The sequence below is a fragment of the Polypterus senegalus genome, chromosome 10, assembly GCF_016835505.1.
Source record: "Polypterus senegalus isolate Bchr_013 chromosome 10, ASM1683550v1, whole genome shotgun sequence".
Taxonomy (NCBI): domain Eukaryota; kingdom Metazoa; phylum Chordata; class Cladistia; order Polypteriformes; family Polypteridae; genus Polypterus; species Polypterus senegalus.
Window position 1 is genome coordinate 1,486,488 of NC_053163.1, and position 9,740 is coordinate 1,496,227.

Sequence of the window (9,740 nt, forward strand, 5' to 3'; positions counted from 1 at the left end):
CGCCCAGTCCCCTCTGGGCAATCTACCCAACATAAATCAAACAGTCCTCTTTGTATTTAGGGTTTTCATGGAAGGACCTGATGATGATGGTCACGTAGACTTCTGGCTTTCAGTCCATCAATGTTGGTGCGTCATGATGGTTTAAGTAGGTGGTGGTGGCGCAGGCCGCCACCACAAAGAAACCGGAAACAGAAACAGAAGAGAGAGTTGGGGTCAGTACGGATTTTAGAGCCACCATGAATAGTTATTATGAAGAATTAAACATACAGAGTATCAGGATTAAGTTAAAGTGAAGTTATAAAAAGGCCATGTTAAAGTCATGTGTTTTCAGCAGTGTTTTAAAGTGCTCCACTGTATCAGCCTGGCAAATTCCTATTGGCAGGCTATTCCAGATTTTAGGTGCATAGCAGCAGAAGGTCACCCGCCTCACCACTTCTTTTAAGTTTTGATCTTGGAATTCTAAGGAGACACTCATTTGAGGATCTGAGGTTACGATTTGGAATATAGGGTGTCAGACATTCCGATATATAAGATGGGGCGAGATTATTTAAGGCTTTATAAACCATAAGCAGTATTTTAAAGTCAATCCTGAATGACACAGGCAACCAGTGTAGTGACAAGCAGCAAGCAGCAGGCGCACCTCGCAAATGGAGGGCGCCCTTACTTTCTGCAAATGGGCAATAGAAAACCGATCGGTGCCCATGCAATCCCAAAAATGTGTTGGCATGATGTTGGGCAGCATGGGTGCTCGCAAAAAAAAAAATGTTATTTTTTCAGATTCCCAAGGTGCCTCCCCCACCATGATGCCGCCCTGGGCAATGGCCCATGTCACCTATATCAAAAACCGCCACTGACTTAGCAGCTAATACACAAGCGAGGCAAGCACATCGGCAAAAGGAAACCTCCGACGAAAGACAGTCGCTTAGCTGCTAATGCACAAACGATACGAGCACATCGGCAACACAAAACCTCCTAGGAGAGAGATGCCCAGAGTACTTCCTTCCAATTACCTGACATCTCTACATTTCAGTTTTTTTTCTGACAATTTCAATACTTTCTAGGACCCTGGGGTTTTTACAGCATGGGCTTACACAGCAAGTATTCAATAAAATGCTATTTGTGTACACCTTTGGCTTCTTTGGGATTATTCTAAATATGGATGGTTGAGACCCTTATTGGATACGAGAAGCAAGAGATTTAGTTCCATGCTAACTGTTAGAATGAAATGAAAAAAAATAATAATTCTGTCTGAACATGCGCAGCATTAACATATGTGGTCAGACGCCCAGAAGGAGGAGAGGAGGGCTTGTGCCTCCTCCAGACCGCGAGGGGGTGTCCGTCCTGGTTATGTTGGAAGCCCAGCCCTGTAGGGACCCATGGTCACCGCCAGGCGGCGCCCCGATGCCGGTTTACCCCGTGTGGTCTTTGGCCGGGGATGGAGCCCGGCCAGGACGCCTTGGAAGACCGGAGGAGGGCGTGTGCCTCCTCCAGACCGAGAGAGGGCATCCGTCCTGGTTATGGGTAGGGGGCTTAGAAAGCCCAGCCCTGTAGGGACCCTTGGCCACCGCCAGGCGGCGCCCCAGTGCCTATTGATCCCGGGAGCCCGGCACTTCTGCCACACCAGGAAGTGCCGGGGGGAAGACGACAGGGGTGTGGCCAGGACTAAGTGTCAGGAAGCACCTGGAGCCCATCCGGGTTCCCATAAAAGGGGCCGCCTCCCTCCAGTCATTGGTGGATGTCGGGAGGTGGCAGGACTGAACTGTTGAGAGAGGACGGGAGGCGGCCAGGAAGGCACAAAGACTGTGGGCCCTGGACTTTGGGGAATCGGTGCAAGAGGCACTGGGGTTGTGAGTGCACGTGACTTTGAATATTTGTATATAGTGTAAATAAACAGTGTGTGAGTGCAAAATATGTTGTCCGTCTGTCTTTGTCCGGGCCAGCTTTCACACATAACACATTATTATTTTACATATACATTATATGGTACCTTATTATTAAATAAGAATACTTCCTCAAACCTTCCTAAACCAAATTAGAGGGAAGAGATATGCTGGGAACACTGGATGAGACAACAGTTGATCGTAGTCCCCCTCACGTACTGCCACACTCCGCCAAGACCAATTTGGAAACAGTAATTGACCTAACAGCAAGGCCTTTGGGGACGTGGGAGGTTAACCCCCAGACAAAAAGAGAAATTGCAACATCTGCACTATCAGGGTAGGAGCTGAACTCAGGATTCCAGATCTCATCCTTTTTTTTCATCTTGCAATTGGTCGAGTAGCCATGCTAAATGCCCATGAAACACAATATTCTTGTGTTATTTTATTCTTATTAGTTTTTAACATTGGAATATTTTCATTACTAAAGATCAGTATTAAGAGCTCCATATTCTCAAAGCATAGAATTATTTAACTTAAAATAATATATCAAGCGCATCTCTCTTGTTTAAAATTGTCCAAAACATTTTCAGGGCAAGATCCAACCTGCGAACGCTGCAATCGAGCTCCAGCCTCACTGGGCCACATGTTTTGGGCCTGCACCAAATGAACATCATTCTGGACCAAAATTTTGAAATGCCTTTCAGACATCCTTGGTGTCACAATCCCTCTTAATCCATTAACAGCTGTGTGTGGTGGGCTCCCAGATGGGCTTAAAGTGGAGAAGGACAAACAAACTGTGATTGCCTTTACTACACTATTAGCATGTTGACTTATCTTGCTCAATTGGAAGAATCCTAACTCACCTCTTTTAAGTCAGTGGGTAACTGATGTTATATACTATTTGAAACAGGAAAAAATCAAATTCGCACTTAGAGGATCTGTAAAAAACGTTTTCAAAACCTGGCAGGATCTAATTGATAACATTATAGAATTAGCATTTAAATTGAGGAAGCAGGTTCTCTCCCCTCTTTTACTCCATTTACGTTTATTCATTTATTATATTATCTGTTCATTTGTCTTTACTACCATAAAGCCTATCTCTCTTTCTCAGGGGTGGGGGGTTGATTTGATTCTAACCTTTTTCTTTATTTTTTTTTTTTCTTCTTTTTTGTAAAACTCAAGTTATGTGTATGGAGTGTTATCTGATTTTAATAAAGACAATACAATTCAAAAAACAAAGAAAGAATAGTATTAAGTCTCACTGTGGTGGGCTGGCACCCTGCCCGGGGTTTGTTTCCTGCCTTGTGCCCTGTGTTGGCTGGAATTGGCTCCAGCAGACCCCCGTCAACCTGTAGTTAGGATATAGCGGGTTGGATAATGGATGGAAAGATGGATGAAGTCTCAGTTGTTTCTGTATTTTGTCCAGCAGGTGGCAGCACCCATATTTTTGTCACTACAGTAGACTGTCATGTTTTATTCAGCCTATGAAAGTCATGGCAGCTCATCCACCTGATGAGGCGAGTCGGTGAGCCAGCTTTAGGAATTGCTCTGCCATTCTTGAAGGATGCAGGCAGATGACACCACGGGGGGCTTTAGTAGATTTGCTGCTGCCTGTCATGTTCTATCAGGCAAGCCTGTCATTTTGACTTTATGTGTAGCTGACAGAATAAATTGGATTCTCCTGCTGTTTTTTCTTCATTATGGAAACCATTAAATACTGTAGTAATAACTCCCATTCAAATATCTCCTTTTCAGTTTCTTCATGGGCAGCACGGTGGCACAGTGATAGCGCTGTTGCCTCGCAGTTAGGACACCTGAGTTCACTTCCCGGGTCCTCCCTGCGTGGATTTTGCATGTTCTCTGTGTGTCTGCGTGGGTTTCCTCCCACAGTCCAAAGACATGCAGGTCAGGTGCATTGGTGATCCTAAAATTGTCTCTAGTGTGTGCTTGATGTGTAGGTGTGTGTGTTTGTTCCTGCCTTGCGCCCTGTGTTGGCTGGGATTGGCTCCAGCAGACCCCGTGACCCTGTGTTAGGATATAGCGGGTTGGAAAAGCACTGACTGACAGTTTCTTAATGGCATTTTCATAATAAAACAAAGCAGATGATCATACCTGAGAGGATGGGAGTTGCTTTTACTATTTCATAAATATGTAGTTTAATTCAAATCACAGATTCATTAACAATTTAAAGGCACTTGTTTTTTGCAATCCCAGTCCCTCAATGCCTCTGTATGGAATTTGCAGGTTTTCTCTGTGTCTTAGTGGGCTTGGGCATCTTGTAGCTTTAAATTGTCCTTCACGAGTAAGTGTGGGTGCCCTGTGATGGTCCAGGACTGGTCCCTACTGGACAGAGAGAGTTTAAAAATGATTGATTAATGTGTTCGTATTTACAGTGGCAGTTTAAATAAGCACAATGGCTGCATCTGCAGGTCTCAGTAGGCTGAAAGGAGATACGACGGCAGTGGTTGTCACGCGATCCAAACAGGGTTATTACAAGGTCTCATGTGACTTTTCTTTTGTAATGTTACTATATATATTTATTAAAAAAATGTTGAAGCGTATGACTTCAGACTTGTAACCCAAGTGTTTGTGAATCCTTACTTTATATTGGGGGCGGCACAGTGGCGCAGTGGTAGGCACTCCGGTTTCCTCCCACAATCCAAAGACATGCAGGTTAGGTGGATTGGCGACTCTAAATTGACCCTAGTGTGTGCTTGGTGTGTGGGTGTGTTTGTGTGTGTCCTGCGGTGGGTTGGCACGCTGCCCAGGATTGGTTCCTGCCTTGTGCCCTGTGTTGGCTGGGATTGGCTCCAGCAGACCCCCGTGACCCTGTATTCGGATTCAGCGGGTTAGATAATGGATGGATGGATACTTTATATTGAGTCTTTCATAATGAGCATTGCCACGGTCAGACTTCTTGCAGGTCTTTCCTGGTTTGTCCCCTTAAAGCCCCTTTTCTTTTTCATTCGCGTATATGAGGGTTGATGTTGAGCTGACAAAGCTGTTCTGTGGCACTGAAATGAAATGTTTTGTCTTGTGCAATGACTCTGCGGTCGTGGGCTTGATGTGTTCACACCTTGGCTTGGCGCATCCATGCTAGTCAAAAGGGGACAAGTCTGTAGAATGATTGGGGGTCTCTTTGAATCCACAGGTATGATGGCAGCCTGTACAGTCTGAGCGGGACATTGTCATGAAGCTGGAGATAAGTTTCTTGGGGATGACGGCATATAGTGGGTAAGTTATCTCAGGGATGATGGTTAAAGAAGTTAAAGAGTACTTGATTGGCCACTTTAGCAGCAGGAATATTGCTTTGGAGAACAAAGAACAAATATTTGTATACATCTTGAGTAATTTTGAGGTCCCTGTAGCACATATGGGCCCTGGGCTACAGCCCGTGCATAAATCCATGATGGCAATTTCCGAGGCCTACCAGACCTTTGGTCATCTTCATGAGACATCCAGACACAATGGAATTGTGCAGTTCATGTCTTGACTGCGGTATATGAAGGGTCTTGTGAGGTGGTAATAAATCAGCAAAGGCATATTGTTCTCTAGATTTAGAAATTCAAATACTGAAAAGCACTTGACCTTGCAGTTTTTGGTATCCATGTTGACATCGTTTTGAAACAAGAAACAAACGCCATAAATCACAAACACTAGAACCTTGTAATTTGCATGCTTTAGTGCAGTACACAAGAGCTAATCCTGTAAGAACCCTATCTTTGCACACTTACAAATTCAGCAAAATAGTATCCCCCTTTTCAGTTCCAAGCTTAAAACTTTTTCATCATCCCTCACTGATTCTTTCTTTTTGCCCTGATGCTGCCAGTATGGGCCCGAGACTCCAGGGACCCTAGCCTGGATTAAGGAGTTCAATAATGGATGAATGGATTGAATAGACTTTTATTTTTTTAGAGTTTCTTTGCAGTCGTTCAGGCCTAAAGTCATTCACCGTCTAACTGAAGAACAAAAGACAAATGAAACGTCTTGGTAAATGGCACTTGAAGTCCAATCTGCTGCTTAAATGCCTTTACTGTTACTGCACCAGGGAGAGGCTGTTACCAGGAGAAACATCTCATCACTTCTGGTCACATGTGTGCCACTGACCAATGATGTCATCAACAAACAGATTGTCAGAAGTCACTGAGGTGTGACGAAGTAAACAAAAACATGTGATGAACGCATAAAAAGAGCAGGAAAACACAACGTAGGCGTTGCTAAGGAATGAGAATAACAAGCCATCAAGTCGTGAGAGCCGTAAAGCATTCACAATGTATCAGGTCATCCAGATGGTGAATGAAGTGGTAGGGGGCTTAGGGTCCAGAACAAAGGCAACAGTGTCCTGCTGTCTTAAGAAATAAGGAGACACTTGGATCAATCACTTGAGGAAGTGAGGCAACTGACTGAATGGCCTCCTTTCGATTCTAACGTTTATGTTCTTACAAAGCTTCTCCCTGCTGTGCCCTGTACTGAAAGACACTAAATGGCACAAATGCTTAGTTTCATTAAGGAAGGTCCTCTGCGGTGGACTGGCACCCAATCCAGGGTTCATTTAGTATATTGTGCCCAATGCTGCCTAGATATGCATGGACTCTCTTTGATCCTGAAGTGTGTAAGTGGGAGTAGTGTGGGTGTTAAAAACAGCAATGTGAGCTGTTCAGCATTGCTGCTTCAGCTAGGCCTTGTACATGTACATGTGTGTGTGTGTGTGTGTGAACACTTTCATTTCAAAATGTACGCCCAGATGCTGTATAATCCATCCCTATCTGGCAAGGACTGATAAGCTATGAGGACATTTCACAGCCTGCACTGAGCAAATCTATGCCTGTGTGTCCCTGTATGCACCAGACAAGCCACAGGAATGAACCAATAGACAGTTAGGATGATAACCACTCAGCCAATCGTGGTATTAAAAAACAAAAAAACCTGGAGCATATCAAACATATTGTAAACAACCCTTATTAGTCAAAGGGAGCTGTATGTAATTTTAGTGAGAGGCTCCATAGCTCACTACTGTCACACCAGCATCCTGAATCGTGCTCGGGACAGGAGTCTCCACATCTCTGAGATGGTGGAGGATGACTTTAAAAGCTGGGATGATGCTGCCGGACTGCAGTTCACCAAGGTCCGCACTCAGCTCTGTATCTGCAGAAGTGAAAGTCTCTATCAGTAAACCTTTGGTTTAATATCTTTAATAAAATAATCTGGAGTGGGCGCTGTATAAGCTTAAATTGATAGTCCTTCTTATGCCAGAGTTGCAGGACATTACCTCACATTTGGATTATAAAAAGGAAGGATGCATTGGACTGGATAATACAATACATCCATCCATCCATCCATTATCTAACCTGCTATATCCTAACTGCAGGTTCACGGGGGTTTGCTGCAGCCAATCCCAGCCAACACAGGGGGCAAGGCAGGAAACAAACCCTGGACAGGGTGCCAGTCCACCGCAATAATACAATACAATACAATACAATTTATTTTCGTATAGCCCAAAATCACACAAGGAGTGCCGTAGTGGGCTTTAACAGGCTTTGCCTTTTGACGGCCCCCCAGCCTTGACTCTCTAAGAAGACAAAGAAAAACTCCCCAAAAAAAACCTTGCAGTGGGGAAAAATATGGAAGGAATCTTGGCAAAGGCAGTTCAAAGAGAGACCCCTTATCAGGTAGGTTGGGCATTTAGTGGGTGTCAAAAAAGGGGTAAATAAAATACAATACACAGACCAGAACACAAGTAATCTGCAATACAATATAATATAATAATGCAATAGAAATATTACAAGTACAGAGCAGAATTTAACAGTAGATGATATCACATAATAGGATTTGGATTTGTTCAGAGTCCTGGAGACCCTTTCTATCTATCTTTTGTGGTCTATGGCCGGCTTGTCATCCCGGCCAATACCACCAGGCCGACAGATGGAGCTCTCCCTGCAGCATGGAGATGCCCCGGATACCAGCAGGGAATTATGGATTATGGAGTTTTCTATACAAACCTCCTGGATACCCCAGGGGCCAACTGAGGACGCTGCAGGGAGGCCCAGAGAGTCACATGTGCCCTATAACCCGGAAGTGCGTAGTGGAAGTAACGTGCTTCCGGGGTGAAGAAGAAGACTTTTTATCTGACCCGGAAGTGATAAGGAATCACTTGGACTGGGGATTGGGAACACTTCCGGGTCAGGGAATATAAAAGGACTCTGGGAACTCCAGACGACGAGCTGAGCTGGGTGTAAGGGTGGCAACGCGTCTGGGAATGGAGGATTATTGTTTATTGTGGATTAATGTGTTATTTATGAGTATTGCGGAGAGGAGGGTGCTTTCTGCACTGTTTGTGAATAAAAAGTCAACTATTTGGACTTTTATCTGGTGTCTGGCATCATGGACAAGGGTTCAAGGGAGTGATAGTGCCCCCTATCTATCTATCTATCTATCTATCTATCTATCTATCTATCTATCTATCTATCTATCTATCTATCTATCTATCTATCACAAAAAGAGAATATTTGTCTCTTTATTTCACAGGCAAAGTCATACGGTGTCCTTCAATCTATTTAATCCCATCTTACTCAACAGCAATACTAGCACAAGCCAAGCCAAGACTGAGCATCTGTCCATTACAGAGTCCCTCATACGATATCAATTTAGAGTTGCCAGTTAAGCCAACACTCATGTCGTGTTCAGTTAAAGTACCCACTTCCCTCAATCCCACACCCTTACATTTACTTACTGAGTGCACCTTCTTTAGTTGTGATTGCTGCAGATAAATTCTTCCTTTAAATATCAAGTGATCATTTGTGTCATGGGGAAGGAATTGTAGGCTGTAGGATTTTCCAGTGTCAGCAGATTATTTCCAGCCATGCCACATTTCTCACATAATAAGACATACAATGCCAAGGAAAAGAATTCACCCCCTTGGACATGTTTATATTTTTTGGTTAAACAACCTTCAATCACGTGTGTTTAATTTGGCTTTTTTGACACTGATCAACAGAAAAAGATTCTTTAATGTAAATGTGAAAAGAGATCTATGTAAAGTGGGCTAAATTAATTACAAATAAAAAACCACAAATAATCGATTGCATAATGTGACCCATAAGTCATAAGATTCATAAGTCCCACAATTAGTTCAAGGAGATCACCTGTCTGGCGTTTCGGTTAATTGTAGTCTAAATGACCCTGTATGTGGAAGGTCCAACTTGTGGTGTGTTAGTATGGTGGTCTAACCTACTCAATGAAGACAAAGGAACACTCCAAGAACCTACATGAAAAGCTGATTGAAAAGTCAGGGGAAGGAGACAAGAAAATGTCCAAGTTACAGAAAATGACTTGGAGTCCAGTTAAATCAGCCATTAAGGAATAGAAAAAGTATGGTGGAGCTGTAAATCTTCCCTGAGCAGGCCATCCCCAAAAACTGAGTGATTATGCAAGAAGAGAAGTTACAAGTTACACCCCCTGAGATTGTAGAGACAACTTTTGCCCAGGTGCTTTATGGGACAGTAGCAAAGAGAAAGCCAATATTAAAAATGCCCAGTTAGACTTTGCCAGAAAACACATGGGATATATTAAAGTCAGGTGGAAGAAGGATGTGTGGTCTGATGAGACCAAAATTGAGCTTTTCGTTGCCTTATTTTAACTTTGCACATTATCAAAACACACCATCTCCACAGTGAAGTATGGTGGTGACAGCATCAAGTTGTGGAGATGCTTGTCTGGCACAGACCCTCAAACGACTGTGAGGGTAAAATGAATGCAGCAAAATATAAGGAAATACTGGAGGAAAACCTGATGGAGTCTCCCAGAAACCTGCACCTTGAGAGAAGGTTGATTTTCCAGCAAGATAGCAACCCCAAACTGAAA